Source organism: Abramis brama, assembly GCF_963993115.1.
Source record: "Abramis brama genome assembly, chromosome: 4".
Classification (NCBI taxonomy): domain Eukaryota; kingdom Metazoa; phylum Chordata; class Actinopteri; order Cypriniformes; family Leuciscidae; genus Abramis; species Abramis brama.
In genome coordinates, this window is record NC_139966.1 from 30,979,582 (window position 1) to 30,999,578 (window position 19,997).

Below are 19,997 nucleotides of genomic sequence, written 5' to 3' on the forward strand. Positions count from 1 at the left end.
AGGCTAACGATTGCGTCATAACCACGCGACTCTCTGTCGCACAGTAGAGAGATTACCGTATGGACAGGAGGAGAAGCTCGCGGGCAATCGGGGAGACATGGAGGCAAAATGACAAAATAATTAATCAGAATACTTAGCAAAAGTTTCTCCTGCTCCAAGCTCATAGACAGCTCCTACTCACACTCTCCGTCTCTGCAAGTTTCGGAAGGGAATGATTCAGATTTCTCATGCCACAGCCACTAGAAGACAGACGGGTTGCTCACGTCACATCTACGTCGTCAAGCTCTGTTTGAGTCTGCGCGTCAGGAACGGAAGTCCTAAAAAATCGCTAAAAATGGGCTTCACTTGTCTCAACTGAGTTCCAATGAGATGGCTCTGTCCACTTCTTATACTGTCTATGGTCTGTTGGCTAGCTGGTTCTTCGCTTGCATGCATGCTTATTGCCCATACAGAAATGTAATATATGTCAATATATGTAAATTACATATATAATGTTAGTGCCCATGTATGTCTGCTGCATATATGAGAATATATGCAAAATTCATATATGTAAAACACATATACATATATGAAACATATATTTCAAAATATATCAAAAATGGCCGTTTTCATGTAAGTGCCATATATTTTCCCATATATGCACATAAATGTGAAATATATGTAAGACGCATATATGTATACATGCATATATGACGCATATATGTATACATGCATATATGTATACATGCATATATGACGCATATATGTATACATGCATATATGACGCATATATGTATACATGCATATATGACGCATATATGTATACATGCATATATGACGCATATATGTATACATGCATATATGACGCATATATTTATACATGCATATATGTACTTATTTCTATAGTACATACTTTCACATATATTAGGGATACAAATCTTATATCTGAATGCCTTGAAATTAAATGCCTATAGTTGGAGATTTTGTCTATTGTGTGAATATCAAATATAGTATTTTAATACAATAATGCAGTGTTTTGTCATTTTTGACAAATACATCCACAAAGTACCATAACCATATGCCACAGCTTTAAAAATGCATCAGTATCACATGCATGTACACTGTAAAACTTTTCACTGTAAATTTACAGTTAAATACTGGCAGCTGGGTTGCCATCCACATACTGTATTTTTACAACACTACTACAGTAAACAGCATTTACAGTACTCCACTGTAATTACCAAATACAGTATATACCACATTTTACATTATTAAACTTGTCGACAGCAATAAATTGTATTTTTACAGGGAATACTGCTTTTATTATTACATAATTAAAATATTATACTTTAAGGTTTCATAAGAGTAGTCACTAGGAAAAAGAAAACAACATTTTCTGGGTTTTAAAACATTTATTTAGTTAAATTGCCTTCTGTGAACATGTTGGCTGAATTACTTTTTAAACATAAAATGCAATTTTAACACTTAACAACAAACAGGTAACAGTTAGCACTTAAAGGAATAGTTCGCCCAAAAATTTAAATTAGGACATGATTTACTCACCCTCAAGTCATCCTAGGTCTATATGACATTATTCTTTCAGACGAATACAATCAAAGTTCTATTAAAAAATGTCCTGGCTCTTCCAAGCTTTATAACGGTAGTGAATTGCTGTTTCTTTTTTGAAGTCCATAAAAGTGCAAACGAAATCCCATCCAAAGTCTGCAAGGTTTCGCAGAAGTGAGGACACCTGTAGGCTTACAGTGGTGTTCTTGTTTTGCACAACTTGGCCAGTTTTCTTTGAAGTTACTTGTCCTTTCTTTGTTTTTGATCCACGTTCAGGATTGATGTCAAGAAAGCGTCTAAAAGGCAGAAAAAAACAACAATTAAATATTATTAACTGAGTGTATATATTTTGACAAAGAGAGACAGCACAAAAGCTGTCTAAAACTGAACAACATAAAAAATAAAAATAAAAAAAATGCAATGTTGGATGTTGTGATCAATAACTGATATTTTTTCTGCCCTGGTAAAATACATAAACTCAATGTGTCTGTTTACATGCACACTGTCAACTAACTAAATTTTTGGAAGTGGGGTTGCCAGATTTAAAGTTTTATTCTACAACTTTTGTCTACTCATCACCCAGCTCATTAACAATATCATCCCCTCATCCGGTGCCATCAGAGTATCAGTGGAAAGGCAGTCTTTAGACTCTCCGTTTATATAGAGCACACACTGCCAGAATCCAGCCCAAACCTTTGTGACAGAAATAATTTAACTTAATTGCAAGCCTTGCAATGTTTATTGCATATATGACAACATGATTTACCAGACTAAAATGCATGTTTGCACCCAAAAATTTAAATTCTGTCATTATTACTCACCCTCAAGACTTTTGTTCATCTTCGGGACACAAATGAAGATGTTTTTGATGAAATCTGAGTTTTGTCCTTCCATTTGTAGCCAGTGGCGTCAGGTACTTGAGGGAACTGTATGAAACTATTATATAACGTTCGACTACGCCACCCGGTATATACCGGGAACTATCAGCCCCAAATCAGGGAGCGCACAGGTTCGTTACCAAAAGAAATGGGTAAGCAGAGAGACATAGGCCAGGGAATATCAATGATGAGGCAGCTTTATTCAAATACAAAATTTAAAACCATCAATACATTAACATCAAGGGCTCAATATTCACATGTCAAAAAGAAAAAGGAAAACAAACACCACTTTACAAAACTTCAAAATAAAGAAATAAATACAAAAATACAAATACACAAGAAAGCTTAATTAGGAGGGAGATGGCCTGCTGTGACCCTCAATTCACACAACACACTTAATATCCACACACACCCGCTCTGGTGAAGTCAGGTCACTCAAACACAGCACTCAATGTAAACCCCGTTAAACAGCAGCTATAAACCCCTCCTCAATACACTTTCTTCGTCACGTTGTTTACGAGAAAAAAAGAAAGGACACCGTCAGTTCACAAACATTAAATAAATAAAAATACACAAACAAAACATAAACTAATTAAACTTAAACAAAGAAAAATAAATTACATACAAAATACGCAAAAATGAGCACAAGACAAAAATAAAGAAATCTAAATTAAAATTCGAAACAAACCAAAAGACACATCAAAATAAAACAAACATGCCACGATCGGCCGCACACACACTCAAAGAGCAGAACAAGTCAGCGAGGAAACAGCCGCGCTTCCACGTTAATTCGCACACTGCGGCGAGGAATCGTCCCAGCTCGCTGTTATGCAAGTTCAAGTTCGCTCCAACGAAAAGACGACAAAACTAAGCCCAGGCAAGACAGCAGTGCGTTACGTCAAAAGACGCGCATCTCTTCCCGCGATATAGAGGTGAAACCCTTGCTCTCGTCACTCAAATCTGTCGAACATGAAACAGAAAAATTACTAATAAAATAAAAGGGACAAACCACGCGAATAGCTCTCATACATACCGGAAACGTTCTCAGCGCAGCACTATGCGTGTTCGCTGGCCTCAACATACCGCCGGTTGCTCGTCAATGAACTACACAGACTCAAAATAGTAAATACACATTCCATTGATGAAAATCCTCAAAACAGACGTAGGTTACCAACCTCAAAGCCCGGGGCAGACTGTGCACGGCCGCACAGAGCCGAAACAGCACTTCAAACTCTCCATTCATAAATGGCGGCCTCCGTAAAGGGGCGGTACGAGTGTCGACGACGCATCCCAAGTGACAGAAAACCTCCCCATTTTATACCATGACACCAGACTGTTGATAGGTTCAATGGTTTCACATGACACTGGCCAATAATCAACGCAGATACACTTCACCCTGCTACACATTGATATCAATATCATTGCAACTGTCAAAGCCCAGAAAAGTGGTAAAAACATTGGTAAATATATAGCTACAGTGTGTTGAGGGTAAATGTGGCTGAGTCGTCGTGAGCAGATGTAAACACTCAGGAGAAGTTGGATGGGTTTGAACAGATGGGATCTTTTTATTTACCCCAATTAAGGCCAATGAAAGGCATTTCAAATTTACAAAAAAAACAAAAAAACAAAACAAAACAAAAAAAAACAAAAAAAAAAAATAGAAAAAAAAAATACTGTTTAGTAAAGAAAATAAATTGACATGAGAGTCAAAAAAACTAACAATCAAAATTTTGCAGCTGCTTAGAAATTGACCTTTACACAAGCCACTATACATAGAGCATCACACAGACTTATGTCTTCTCATCTCATGCTCCCCCAAGAGAATGAAGCTACCCATCTTTATAGGACTAAAGGTACCCCTGAAATTGGCACATACCAACACAATATTACAATACAGGGGTGGCTCAGGTGAATAGTCCATAAATGCTTAAAAACAGCCTAAATGCTTCCTCTATAAAACTAGAAAATTACACAATATTATTTCAATGGTTCCAGCTAACATTTGGCAAAGCCACAAGTTATATTAACAGCCAAAACAAATTAATAACTTAAACTCCGGGTCACTTCCAATTGACCCGGAAGTCATAGCGTCATATAAACCTCACAGTTACGGCAAAACTTCCTTTACACAAATAAACCGGAGACGCCAGTAAGACACAAAGATGGTATGTCAAAGCTATGTTCCTTTTAAACTAAATAAACAAATACATAATTAACGAAAACATGAGTTATGTGGTTATTGAAACTGATCATGATTGTGAAATAAATAGCATGGTTTTAAACAGTAAGATATGTATTGATAGTAGTAGCTATAGCATTTAAATCCCCGTAGTATTAGATATTATAAGTGTGCACACGAAACTACGGGATTACTGTGAGGGTTTTGATAAAAGGCTAGGTTACCGCTGATTTGAAACAATATGAAGATTAACAAAACACTCTGACACGCTTAAACAAATACACACAACATTTGCACTCAGTCTTTGTGAACTGGAATAGGCAGCGCATCGCTGCCGTGACGATAGCTATGCGCCTCGTCACACACCCCCCCCCTTAAGAGAGAACGTCCAGGTCCAGCTCATGACGTGAAAGAAAGTCAGCAATGACATTGTCCTTTCCCGCCCTATACCTCACAGTAAACCTGTACGGCTGCAAGGATAGGTGCCATCGGGTGATTCTGGAATTAAAGTCACGCATGCGATGTAGCCATTGCAAGGGCCTGTGGTCTGTCTCCAAGACAAACTCTTTGCCAACAAGATAATATTTTAAAGTGTCCAGAGCCCACTTGATGGCAAGACACTCCTTTTCGATGGTGGAGTACCGAGTCTCGCGAGGGAACAGTTTGCGGCTCACAAACTGTATGGGTCTTTTGTCCTCCCCCTCACCCTGCAACAACACTGCTCCTAGACCGATGCCCGAAGCGTCGGTTTGCACTGTGAAGGGTAAGGAAAAGTCAGGACTCTGCAACACTGGTTCGTGGCACATGCTCTCCTTGAGGTCGTGGAAAGCTGCCTCACACTCAGCAGTCCAGACCACCTTATTGGGGCTGGTCTTGCGAGTGAGGTCTGACAGGGGAGCTGCTCGGCTTGAAAAGTTGTGGATAAAACGCCGGTACCATCCGACCAACCCCAGAAAAGATCTCACCCCCTTCTTGGTTGAAGGCGGCTGGGAGCTGCGGATGGCGTCCACCTTGCTGACCTGAGGACGTATGGTGCCGCAACCCAGGACATATCCCAGGTAGCACACTTCAGACCGGGCAAGCTGGCATTTGCTGGCATTCACTACCAGCCCGGCCTGCCGAATCCTTCGGAAGACATCACTAAGGTGTTGAAGATGTTCTTCCCATGACGAACTGTGAATGATGACATCATCGATATAAGCCGCGGCGTGGTCCTCAGCGCCCCTCAGCACCTCATCCATGAGACGCTGGAATGTTGCTGCTGCGCCATGAAGGCCAAAGGGCATAACCCTAAACTGGAACAAGCCAGATGGAGCTTTAAAGGCGGTCAGTTCCCGTGCTTGGGGGTTAAGTGGCACTTGCCAGTACCCCTTACACAAGTCTAAGGTGCTAAGGAACTCAGCCTTTCCCAAGCGCTCCACCAGCTCGTCCACACGGGGCATGGGATATGGGTCAAAAGCTGAGATGGTATTCAGTTTCGAAAAGTCGACACAGAAGCGGAGCCCCCCGTCCTTTTTTGGCACCAGGACCACGGGACTGCACCACTCGCTGTGTGATGTCTCAATCACCCCCATTTCCAGCATCGCCAACACCTCCTGCTTCAGTGCGGGGATCAGTCGCGCTGGAACCCTGGTGGTGGTCTGCCGGATGGGGCCTGGAGAAGTCAGCCGGATGTCGTGGGTGATGACGTCGGTTCGCCCCGGCTGGTCTCGGAACAGGCCTTTTGGGATGATTTCCAGCAGGTCCTTCTGCTGTTCCGTTGTCACATGGGTAACGGAGGGGTAGGTTGACTCGCCGCCCGCAGTAGGAAAGTACTGCTCCAACGGCTCTTCTTCCTCTTCCACAGTCCGCGCCCACAGCTGGTCTTGGATAGAAGATGGTCGGTCAATCCATTGTTTTAGGAGGTTCACGTGGAAGATCTGTTTGGAACGACGTCTGTCTGGCATTGAGATTTCATAGGTAACCTCGCCAACCTTGCGAAGTACCTTGAAAGGGCCTTGCCACTTCGCCAGCAAACTGCTTTCTGACGATGGCAACAGTAGCAGCACTTTCTGTCCGGACACAAAGGTACGACTACGTGCTGTCCGGTCATACCACGTTTTCTGCCTCGTTTGAGCCTGGGCCAGGTGTTGGTGGGCCCTGGAGCTCAGCTGGTCCAACTTCTCCCTCATCTTCAGGACATAACTCACAATGTTGGTTGGCTGGTGAGGAGCGTCCCCCTCCCAACTCTCTCGGAGGATGTCAAGCGGGCCTCTCACTTCCCGTCCGAACAAGAGTTCGAAGGGAGAGAACCCGGTGGATGCCTGCGGTACCTCTCTGTAGGCAAACAATAGATAAGGAAGCCACTGGTCCCAGTCAGCTCCTGACTCGGACACGAACTTCCGCAGCATCGACTTCAGGGTCTGATTGAATCTCTCAACCATACCGTCGGTCTGCGGATGGTAGGGTGTAGTTTTAATGCCCCGGATCCCTAACAGGGAGTACACCTGTCTCAATGCCTTGCTGGTGAAGTTACTTCCCTGATCGGTTAAGATTTCTTTGGGGACACCCACACGGGAGAAAAGTTGAATTAAACTATTGCCCACCTGCCTTGCCTTAGTATTTCTGAGGGGAAATGCTTCTGGGTAACGTGTTGCGTAATCACAAATTACTAAGATATAGCGGTGCCCTGCCCTACTCCTCTCTAAGGGACCAACTACATCCATAGCAATGCGACTAAAAGGTATGTCAATAATTGGGAGACTGATGAGGGGAGCTTTTAAACCCCTTTTGGAGCGAACAGACAACTGGCACTCTGGACATGACCTAGTGTACTCTGCTATGTCCTTGTTGAAACCTGGCCAATAAAATCTTTGCAGGATTCTCTTCTCAGTCTTCTCCCTGCCTAGATGTCCTGACCACGGAATACTGTGACCTAGGTGTAACACTTTGGCTCTAAGAGTCTCAGGAACAACTAACTGCTCTGTGTCCGCACTCACTCGATACAGTTTCTCATTATTGATAACAAAACACATGTCACCCTCCCTCATGGCTTCTCTAGCCTCATCATCGGTCTTAACAGAAGAAAAGCAAGAGCTAAGTGTGGGGTCTTCCTGTTGAAGCTTCTTGAAGTCTTCATCCAAGACTTCAGTGTCCTCTAGTTGTGGGAAGGACAGACTTTCCTGCACAACTGTACCTGCCACCTTTGCTCTACGCTTCTCTGCCTTGGACTTTCTAGGTTTGTCACCAGGACAACCCTCAAATGGTAACTCTGACCAAACATTGGAGTCTAATTTATCCTTGGCCTGTGCTCTAGTTGTAACATAAGCACTGACTGTGTTAACACTTTGCAATAGTTCTGTAAGAACTGGCACATCTTGGCCTAAAATCACTGGGTAAGGGCATTTATCCAAAATCCCCACGGTTAACAAGTATTTTTGGCCACTAATATCTATGAGAACCTCGCTGGTCTGGTGCTCAGACTCATCGCCATGAATGCAACGAACCCTCACTTTGCCCACGGGCTGGAAATCAGACCTCAAACAAGATTGCAGAACGAAAGACTGACTACTTCCTGAGTCAACTAACGCCTGGACTATCTTTCCACTTATCTTCACAGGGACAGTAACATCAGAAGACACACAAGATAAGTGCTTGCTAGGGCCAGGTAGGTAACATAGTCTAGTATCAGACACTTTCTTCAGTGTGCAATTGGGCCTAATGTGACCTTGCTGACCACAACCATGACATATGGGCACTCTAGGTGTTCCAGCTGGAGTGGGGCTAACACTGGGGCTATTGGGGCTGTTGGAGGGCCTAAACACACGACTGCCACCACCCACAGACCTACCAGAGGCTGTCTTCTCTGGCTCTCTCTGGTCTGCTTGGTAGGGTCTTCTCCAGTCCTGCTGTTGTGGACCCAGGTGATAGCCTCTTCTGGATTGTCTGGCAGCCATAAAAGTCTCCACCAGATCTGCAGCTTGCGCCGATGAACCTGGGGTGCGTTCTCTCACCCACACCTGAAGCTCAGGGTACAGCATGCCCAGGAACTGCTCCAGCACAATTTGGTCGCACACCTGGTCCCTGGTCCGCGTCTCTGGAACTAGCCACTTCTCCATCAAGTCCTTTAGCCGGGCTTGAAGTTCTTTCGCTGTCTCACCCTCCTTGATGGACTTGGAGCGGAAACGCTGGCGGTAAGTCTCGGCACTGATGTTGAACTTGTTGAGAATGGCTTGCTTCACTTTCATGTAATCCTGGCTGTCTTCAACACACATGGCTACATAGGCAGATCTGGCCTTACCATTTAACAAGGGCACAAGGTACAATGCCCAAGTGTCATGGGGCCACTGACTTGCTGCTGCGAGCCTTTCGAAGGTGGTTAAATAATGTTCAATATCTTCGTCCTCTTCATACGAGGACATCCTAGGGGGTTTCCACCCCCGCTGGAGGTTTAGAGGTGTGGCAAGGCCAAGGGCGGTGGAGTTAAGAGAGCTCTGCATCCCTGATGCTGGAAGCTGATCTGGATGTGGCTGAGGAGTTGGTAAATCCAGAAAAGGCATGTTGAGTGGATCAAAGGCTGTCGAGGGGCGGGAGCTGGGCAGGTCCATCTGCTGCAGTCCGGCCAGTGGCTGCCTCGTCACCTGCGTTGATGCTGGATCGCCTCTCACCAGTTGCTGTAATTGCTTGAATTGATGCTCCATACCTTTCCATCTCCGCTCTTGCCGGAGTGCCTCTGCCTCTATCTGGTCCTGCTGATGCCGCTGAGACTCCACCATCGTTCTCACAATCCTCTCCAAGCGATCTGTCCTGTCTTCGACCACAGGAGTGGGATGCTTGGATGACTCTGTGGATTTGGACCTGGTACCCATAGCTGAACCATCTCTAGGGGGTGCCGTACCTCTGCCTTGATTGTCCATCTCGACTCACTGAGTGCTGCTCGGACACTGTTTACCCGGAAACCGCTGCCACCAAATGTTGAGGGTAAATGTGGCTGAGTCGTCGTGAGCAGATGTAAACACTCAGGAGAAGTTGGATGGGTTTGAACAGATGGGATCTTTTTATTTACCCCAATTAAGGCCAATGAAAGGCATTTCAAATTTACAAAAAAAACAAAAAAACAAAACAAAACAAAAAAAAACAAATAAAAAAAATAGAAAAAAAAAATACTGTTTAGTAAAGAAAATAAATTGACATGAGAGTCAAAAAAACTAACAATCAAAATTTTGCAGCTGCTTAGAAATTGACCTTTACACAAGCCACTATACCTAGAGCATCACACAGACTTATGTCTTCTCATCTCATGCTCCCCCAAGAGAATGAAGCTACCCATCTTTATAGGACTAAAGGTACCCCTGAAATTGGCACATACCAACACAATATTACAATACAGGGGTGGCTCAGGTGAATAGTCCATAAATGCTTAAAAACAGCCTAAATGCTTCCTCTATAAAACTAGAAAATTACACAATATTATTTCAATGGTTCCAGCTAACATTTGGCAAAGCCACAAGTTATATTAACAGCCAAAACAAATTAATAACTTAAACTCCGGGTCACTTCCAATTGACCCGGAAGTCATAGCGTCATATAAACCTCACAGTTACGGCAAAACTTCCTTTACACAAATAAACCGGAGACGCCAGTAAGACACAAAGATGGTATGTCAAAGCTATGTTCCTTTTAAACTAAATAAACAAATACATAATTAACGAAAACATGAGTTATGTGGTTATTGAAACTGATCATGATTGTGAAATAAATAGCATGGTTTTAAACAGTAAGATATGTATTGATAGTAGTAGCTATAGCATTTAAATCCCCGTAGTATTAGATATTATAAGTGTGCACACGAAACTACGGGATTACTGTGAGGGTTTTGATAAAAGGCTAGGTTACCGCTGATTTGAAACAATATGAAGATTAACAAAACACTCTGACACGCTTAAACAAATACACACAACATTTGCACTCAGTCTTTGTGAACTGGAATAGGCAGCGCATCGCTGCCGTGACGATAGCTATGCGCCTCGTCACACAGTGGTTCAACCTAAATATTATGAAGCAGGGTTTCTGCACATTTTTTAAAGTCAAATTTAAGGCTTTTTAAGACCTTTTTAAGACCTGAAGAAATCAAAATTAATACCATGCATTAGGGGTGTGCAATATTGACAAAATATGTCTCGATCGATATTTTCCAAGTTTTCTTGATAATAATTAGATAACATTTTACTGATTGTGTTTCTGTGCTTGGTGCCATGGCTGGTTTAGGCCTGTTGTTGACAGCTGACTGACAAAGATATTCATATTTTTCATATTCTATGCAGTGGTCAGTTTACAGCAGTGACAGAAATTAATTTTTTTTATTAAGGGGTAATATTTGCCACCTTAAATTGATTTCAAGGGGCATTTTCACCTATATATGGACATTTGTAGATGTTTCAACAAGATATCTTTCACATCTACTGCAGTCAGATTCACCCGTGTTCACTCTGAAGGAATCACTCACATGGCTGGGCACTTGTATGACACATCAAGGATGTTAAGAGGCTAAAAGCAGGTTTAAAACTTGAAGTCAACAGGGTGCAAATTTTAAAAAGAGGATAACACGGTGTAGGCAACACCGATTTTTGTCGTTGTTCTCTGTATTGACAGCACTCCAAATTTACAAAAAAATGAGCTCAATGTTAAAATTGACCGGAGTTCTCCTTTAAGGTTGCACTAGTTACATGGATTATTTAAACAATGTTTTTACTAGCTTTCTGGGCCTTAAAAGTTGCAAAGACGTTGCTGTCTATGGGTGGTTCAGAAACCTCTCAGATTTCATCAAAAATATCTTAAATTGTGTTCTGAAGATGAACGAAGGTCTTACAGGTTTGGAACGACATGAGGGTGAGTAATTAATGACAGAATTCACTAATCCTTCAACTGAAAACAACTTGCACTGACATATCTTAAAATATATGACTGCCACTGTTTTATCTCAACATGCACACCAGTAATGTTTTTGTTTTTTTTAATGATACATTATTATAAAAGCTGCTTAAATACCCTAATTGTATTAAGGCCTAGACCTGGCTTAAGCTAAGCCCTGTATGGAAACCAGGGCCATATTGTTCATACCAGTAGTCAACATAATAAATACTGTCAAGTCAAGGTTAGTGACACAATTCAGTCATATATATATATATATATATATATGAATGGCAAATATGCCAATGACTAACCTCTGAACAAACTCAAGGTGCTGCCTCTTCCTGGTACTGCAAGCTGAAGTTATAGGAGGAGGCAAACAGCGCTGCCAGGCCAGTGATGAAGACGCTGTGGTTCGATGTAGTTGTCTATTCATAGTTCTATGAATTAAATTTTTCAACTAAAAATTAAAATTGGTTAGAATGCTAAAATGCACTGGCATATAATTTTGTTTGTTTTAAGCATAAACTCACTTAATTTTGACTTATTCTTTCAGAAAACAAGACAATTTTTACGTGTCTATTAAATGCTTCTTCATGTAAGAATTGTAGATATCTGGACTGGAAACAAAATAAAAACACTAATTAAGAAAAACATATTTTGCAGTGGGGTGAGTAAATGATGGCTTTTCATTTTAGGTTTCATCTACCCCTTTAATGTTTACATACCAGGAAATAGCCTAAGTCGTGGACTTTCTGGCAAATGTAGATTGCTGGACATCAGCGATGCAAATTCCTGAAACAATTTTTAAAAAGGACAGCACAACCTTGATCAACAGAACCAAAACATAAAACATATTACAAATTAATGAGATTTGCTGAATAATCTCTACTTATCTGCTTGAAGGATAACACCGTCTAACTTCTTTGAATTAGAGTAGTTGTAGGACCATGGGATGGCAATCAGGAATAGGCCTACTACATTTGAAAACAGCATTAGGAACATGGATTTTCATGTGCTAGCAAAATTCTGACAACGATTCAAATGCACGATCACAGAACTGACAGAATTTGACAGCATTTTTTTTTTACCACATAGACTATAACTGTAACACTACTTAAAAGCACTTACATTAACAATGGCCATCAGATTACAAAGCCTAAAACGAAAAAAATATATATCAAATGCACGTCATGCAAATAGCATGGTAAAGGTTGCCTATTATATGAAATGTCGAAGTTAACGTTACTTGGTAAACAGGTGGAACAGAGTCAGTGAATTGCTTGCGCGGCCACGGTAGTAAACCGCGTTCGCAAAATCAAACCAAATACGTGAAAACAATGTAGAAATGCGAACGCAAAAAATAATAACTTATATTGGCTTACCGTATCACTCAGTTGAACAATTCTCCATCTTCTCAAACTCTAAATCCCACTTATCGTCACGCGCAGGTTAGATTATTCAATGACAAATTCTTCCATCCGTCTTCAGGTAGCTGCTACCGTTAACGTCGTCCATTTTCTGCTGCGTCACAGGCAACTAATGTTTGAAACACGAACCGAACCGAACCGAAAAAAAGCTTTAAAATTGCTCACAGATTCGCAGACATTGTTTATCTTGATAACAGGAATGATTATTTGTTCAGTTGAATCCCGCTGACAAAACGAGTTTGCCTGTTGTAGCTGCCTAATGTTACTGTCTGCTCGCATGACGCGTCACATTTGAACTGAATTGAGCGCGAAAGAAATCAATCCCACAATGCAATGCCTTTTCAGTCAGTATGATGGTAACGAATTTATCAGGACGAAAACAGAAATGTGCTGTATATTTACAGCTGTTCTGTAAAAGATACACTACAGCTTAATACTGTATTATGGAAATACAGTACAATTCTGTAAGAAATTCGTTGTAAATTTACAGTAAAGGGTTACAGTGTATGTTTACATACATTTATTAAATATGTTGAAAACAAATATGTATGTCACATATTTATAATTAATGTTGTCCATATATGCGAGAAACCAATACTATACTGTAATATATGCAGATATATGGTATCATATATGGATGAACTCAAATATTTTCTTCACATGTTTGGACACATAAATGTTCATATATGTTGCAGTCATATATTGTGTTCTCAGATAAGTCAAATATATGTATAGATATATGTTGCAGGCATATATTGTGTTCTCAGATAAGTCAAATATATGTATAGATATATGTTGCAGTCATATATTGTGTTCTCAGATAAGTCAAATATATGTATAGATATATGTTGCAGGCATATATTGTGTTCTCAGATAAGTCAAATATATGTATAGATATATGTTGCAGGCATATATTGTGTTCTCAGATAAGTCAAATATATGTATAGATATATGTTGCAGGCATATATTGTGTTCTCAGATAAGTCAAATATATGTATAGATATATGTTGCAGGCATATATTGTGTTCTCAGATAAGTCAAATATATGTATAGATATATGTTGCAGGCATATATTGTGTTCTCATATAAGTCAAATATATGTATAGATATATGTCATGCTATTTAAAATATAAGTACATATATGGCCATATATTACATTTTTGTATGGGTGGCGACTCGCATATATCGCCATCTATGGGTTGTTGAATATGTTTTGTATGGTATGTATATTTCCCATCCCTTCCAGGTACCCACACTGACTGCACAACCGATTCTTTTTAATTGTTAATTAATTTCGTAAATCTATCCCATTTAGTTAACATATTTATATTCTAAAGTTTATATATAACTTACACTTACTAAATTATTGTGGTATATCACTTTTTGACAAGGTAACGCAAGGTATCATTATATAAATGTACATTTAAAAAATAAAAATAAAATGATATACATTTGTGCGCGTGCCAAGCCCGCGAAACCTGCCAGCGGACATATATAAGCAGGGGTTGTGACCACCGCGCGCCGAACCCGGTTTTCATTGTAATTGGACATCCTATTCTACCAGCATTTCTGAGGTAAAGTACTTTTTACTTAACCGATCTAGGTACAATTACTAATACTAATTAGTAGTACTATTTTCAAGAAAGAAAATGTATTTTACTGACCTAATAAGGTTTCTCATTTGTTAGTGGGTTGTAAAGTCTCATCAGATGCATTACTGCATTCTTCTCATGCATTTTTTGATGCAATTGATATATTAATAAATCGAGAGCCTTTATTAACTTTTGGAATTTATACCATGAAAATAATTATTCTATTCTCTTTTTTTCAGTATATATTGCAGTCTGATTATTGTAAGTGATAAAGCAGTCATCTAGCCTGGGTGCCAGCCCGAACCCCGCCCACAACATTTTTTGGTCGGGAAGTTCGGTCTGGACTCGATCTGTTGAGGAGTAATTATGCTCGGCTTCCAGAAGGCCGAGCCAATCAAATTGCCAGGACGGGCTTTAATTGATGATGGACAGATGATCTGCGGTTACGTAATCACCCACGTCACCAAAGAGCGCTTGGGTTGAATTGGTTTTCAACAAAGACGACTGCCGCTGGAGAATTGAGATGTTTAGATTCCGCTATCGCGTCTGTTATAAAAGAAATCTAAAGCGTTAGCTAAAGCATTAATTTTAAAAGACGAACAGAGAACCGCAATCAAGGCATTTGTCGATCGGAAATATGTGTTTGCCGTCCTTCTTACGGGATTCGGCAAAAGTTTAATTTATCAGCTGACTCCTATGGTCGCTAAGAAGATGGGACGCAATGAAAACCCTGTGGTCATTGTGGTTTCTCCTTTGGTCGCACTCATGGAGTGCTTTATTATTACTTTACTCATTACTTTACTACTTCTTCCTGCGTGTGTGCAGTTGAGCTCTGTTGACAACTATGCGTCGCTCAACATACCTCACTTACTGCGTTGCTCTGATTGGTTGTAGGTCTATCCAATTGAGTTTTGTTTTTTTCCTGGTTCGGTTAAGACACGCCTCATAATCAAAGCCCTATGGAGCAGTATCAGACTCACATTCTGCCTAGAATATGAGTATGACGAAGTCAGGCTAGCAGTCATCCTGATTAGTCAAAAATCATTGCAGAAATTTAATGCATTTTAATTCGTACAGACATATCTCACTCATATTTAGACATGTTTCTACTTTCTCTCCCCTTTCCTTGTGTGTCAACAGCAGCTAACTACACCCCAAAGGCTCTTTTAAGAGCCCTAGCACATAGCGACTTTGTCTTTGTAAGTATATGTTTTGAATGCCTACCAGATACATTCTTAGTATTTAAAAGTTAAGTCAGATGTTGGCCTGGAGATTCATATAGATTTCATGATTCAATTTGATTCACAAGCTCTTGCAGTTTCTGATCTCTTTTTCAATTCATGATACCAATGCATTTACCTAAACCAACCCAATGATTATCTTTTTTTTAATTTATTAGACTTTACATCGTTTTCAAGTGCCTCCTCCATTGAGTTAATTTTCTTGCCATCTTTTATTTCAAGGTAAGCAATATTATTTAGCTTCACTTCAAGCTTCGTTTATTATTTTTATTTTTTATGTAGTCATCTAAGACTTTTATGTAGTCTAAGACTTTTAAGTAACTTCATGTGTTTTTAATGATGGGTTACCATTTGCACAGTGAATTTTACACAGTAATCAAAATAATTCAATCAAAAATGATAAGTGAGATGTTGGCTTGGGACTGAAACAGATTTCATGATTCATTTTCCCAAAATAAAGGGATTTCTATGCTCTGATTGTCTCTGACAGACATATTTCCCAGAATTTGCTTCTTGAATTTCTCTGGCAGCCCAGCAGCCACTGATCAAAGTAAGTGACAAATATTAAGAGTGGTGACCTTCATTAATTTGTTGTTAGAAAAACAGAAGCACATTCAGACATTACACTAAAATATTTACAGGCTTAACAATGAGTGAGGACAAAATAGAACATTTGAGGCAATATCTAAGATCCTGGAGAGCAACTAAACGTGTTCTTCAAAAGATATCTACACAAAATAACAACACTGAATTGGACAGTCTGGAAGAGTCCGAAACAGTCACAGAAGGCCAATCGGATGCAGGTGATACCACGGAAAACACAATGAACCTTTCATCTCCAATGTCCTCAGAAGCATCCTGGCCTTCAGAAGAAACTGACTGGGAGGATGACTTAGAGGAAGTCATGGACATTGCAGAAAAAAAACGATGGTACATCTGACCAGGAAGACAGCATGGCAAGCTTATCCCTGGCAACAGAACTGGCATCCTGGGCTTCTCAGTTCGAAGTAAAGAACAATGCTGTTGACCATCTGTTGAAGATTCTTCAGAAACATGGCCACACTAATCTTCCATCCTCTGCTCGTACTCTGCTCAAAACACCTAGGAAAATAACCACAATGCAGAAATGTGGCATGGAGTATTTATATTACCCACTGCGTCAACAGTTGCTGGACAAACTGGATAAGTGCCTTTGAAGAGATTGAAGAGATTCTGGACCATGACACAATTAATCTGTCATTCAACGTTGACGGCCTGCCATTGTTCAAGAGCTCAAGTAAAGTTATGTGGCCTGTGCTCTGTGCTGTCCACCTCAAGCCCATCATAGTTTTTCCAGCAACTTTGACATGCGGAAACAAGAAACCCACCGATCTGACTTTCCTAGATGATGTTATTGCAGACCTCAATGATCTGATGTCTCATGGCCTTCAGTATAAGGAGAGAAATTTCACTATTAATGTTCTCTGCATTGTGTGTGATGCTCCAGCAAAAGCCTTTACACGAGGCACAAAGCTGTGCTCTGGGTACTATTGATGTGATAAATGTGACCAGAAAGGTGAATGGTTTAATAAAGTAACATCAAGTTCAGCCTGAGCATCACAATGGCAATACTTCACTCATCCAGCTGCCCATGGATATGGTCAAAAGCTTCCCAATTGACTACATGCATCAGGCATGCTTGGGGGTGATGAAGAGGCTTCTTGTCAGTTGGACCCGTGGAGAAAGAAGAGTCAGGCTCTCCACCACCCAAAAACAAGTAGTCAGCTCTAGGTTGCTTCAGCTTAGGAGTCCAATTCCTTCCATTTTTGCTCGTACCCCTCGAGGCCTGGATGAACTGGAGAGATGGAAGGCAACAGAATTCCGTCAATTAATGCTGTATACAGGAGACAAGCTTGTGTTGAAAGGAATTATTTGGCATGACATGTACCTACATTTTTTGGCATTTAGTTTCCCCAACACTGGTCAAAAAGCACTCAGAATATGCAAGATGCTTGCTCGGCTACTTTGTCAGCAGAGGACGAGAGCTCTATGGAAATGAGTTCATAGTGTACAATATCCACTCAATGCTCCACATCACTGATGATGCTGTACAATTTAATGGTCTGGACAACTGCAGTGCATTTAAATTAGAAACATACCTGCATATGATCAAGAAGATGGTACGAAGTGGAACACACCCTCTTAGCCAGATTGCCAACAGGATTGAGGAAAGACATGCATCCACAATTAAAAACAACAAAGACAGACAAACAAAGAAGAGCAAGGATAGAGCATTCATCCTAGACGATGACAATGGCTGCGAGATCACCAGCGATGAGGAGAAAGATGGACATGTTCTTTGCAGAATTTATCATAGTCCTGCACCATTGTTCATCGAGCCCTGCCACTCATTTCTTCTGGGGGTGTACAACTTCAGTAAAAAACAAACGACAATGAGGTGGATCTCCAAAAAACTAATTGAAAAGAGAGCAATCAAGATCTAAAATGGAGACACAGTGACATTAATGGCCATCTTACACCAGCAGTGAATCTTTTGTATTTTTATTATTTTTTATTATTTTTGTATTTTTTTGTATTAGTATGTATGTCATCGTTGAATTCACGGAGGAGTCGACGGTTGGCATTGTAGCCCAGTGCTGGACACACAGGGAAAATGGGGTACAAGAACATTTTTCATAACCTTCCACATCAACAATATAATCTTGATCAAAAATATAAAAATTAAGAAATGTATATAAATATTTTAACAATGTCTCTGACTTCACTGGACGCATGCTAGCAACAATACAGCTACTGGCCACCTACAAACCCCACTAAAAGGGCAAAAAAGAAGACATTCCTGACGAACAAAATTGGATTTCCAGGAAAATCCGTGTATTGGCAAATACTGGTAATGTTTAATTTATTTGTGGATACTTTAATTATCTGATTGTACATTATTATTATATTTTAATTGTTTTACTATTGGCTTTATATTTTCAGACAATTTTGCAAAGGCCTTCAAGTGGTGTAAAGCAGCAGAATACCATTCTGCTGTGGAGAGTGAGGTTGACACCTACACAAAAAGGCCAAAAAAAAACCCTGTCCGGTATGATGACAGCAGCGATGGTCTTTGAGTATTGTGTAGTCCATTAAGATCTTCTGATAGTGAAACAGAAAAAGTCAGATCATTATCAACTTTCAAAGAATACATTGCTAACTGCACATTAATAATGTGTGATCTATTTAGATGAGACACCACTGAGGGTGACCCCAAGCAAAAGAAAGCATCAAGGTACCATTGTAAATGCCATTCAACAAATGGCAATTTAAATTCAGGTTGAAGTAAATTAACATTTTGCATGCTATTTAGATGGACCATTTCCTAAAAAAAAAAACATCAATTTTTGAGAAAAGGCCAGACAAAGGTATAAGTATATTTGTATGCTCTTTTTAAACAACTAAATAAATTATTTAAAATTAATGTTTAAAATGAAAATTCCCCCCCTGAAACATTTGTTATTTTACATGTCTTTGATACAGCAACAGAGGCTACACTTCCCATCCCACCCCAACATAAACCAAGTACATTAGTACAAACACATCAAACAGTATAGTCCCATGAATACATAAAATATATTTTCTGCAATTACATGTAATTCTTTTTTGTCTTTGTATACTCAAAATAGAAAAAGTCAAAGAGTCTTCCCAGAATGCAACCTATGACCATTCAGATCCCAGTACATCACATGATTTATCTAAAGGTAGAATTGAATAAATGATTTAACTCTATGGGGTGAATTCACTAAGAATTAATTGCGCCCACTGACATTTTTGTGTACACTGTCTGTGCTGGTTTATAGCCAAATTGACAAAATAACTATGCAAATGGAAATTATTATTGGATAAATTACTGCTTGTATTATTTTAAATTATTTAAGAATAATTTGTCAGATATATAAATGTTGTACCTGTTGTACAGAAAATAATGACAATGACTTGATTTAAATACTCAGATTGCAACTGCTTAAAAGATTCTACTGGTGCCTACTAAGACAGGTTTTTGTAGTAAAATATCACAGGCAAAAGTGGCACATCCGTTTAGTGGATTCGTCTCAATATGATGTTTTTCAAGGTTCAAGTTGACAACTGTGTTTTTATCATGCTTGCAGATCTTGATGAATCGCCCATATTTAATTCTGTGTCTGTGGCAGAATATATTACTGAAGGTAAAATTTAATGTGTATTCAACATCTGTAAACTTT

The 19,997-nt window shown here is 40.0% G+C and overlaps 3 long non-coding RNA genes across 3 annotated transcripts; 1 reads left to right on the forward strand and 2 right to left on the reverse strand.

Annotated features, from left to right (window-relative positions):
• Positions 1 to 2,602: 2,602 nt before the first annotated feature.
• Positions 2,603 to 3,827, reverse strand: LOC311081515. The gene is made up of 2 exons (XR_014605900.1): positions 3,457 to 3,827; positions 2,603 to 3,383 (listed from the first exon to the last, which is right to left on the reverse strand). It is a non-coding gene; the product is annotated as an uncharacterized lncRNA (long non-coding RNA).
• Positions 3,828 to 12,242: 8,415 nt separating this feature from the next.
• LOC311081516 lies at positions 12,243 to 13,057 on the reverse strand. Its single transcript, XR_014605901.1, has 3 exons — positions 12,876 to 13,057; positions 12,622 to 12,649; positions 12,243 to 12,467 (listed from the first exon to the last, which is right to left on the reverse strand). It is a non-coding gene; the product is annotated as an uncharacterized lncRNA (long non-coding RNA).
• A 6,046-nt stretch (positions 13,058 to 19,103) lies between these two features.
• On the forward strand, positions 19,104 to 19,496 carry LOC311081533. Its single transcript, XR_014605912.1, has 3 exons — positions 19,104 to 19,160; positions 19,276 to 19,317; positions 19,422 to 19,496. It is a non-coding gene; the product is annotated as an uncharacterized lncRNA (long non-coding RNA).
• Positions 19,497 to 19,997: the final 501 nt, after the last annotated feature.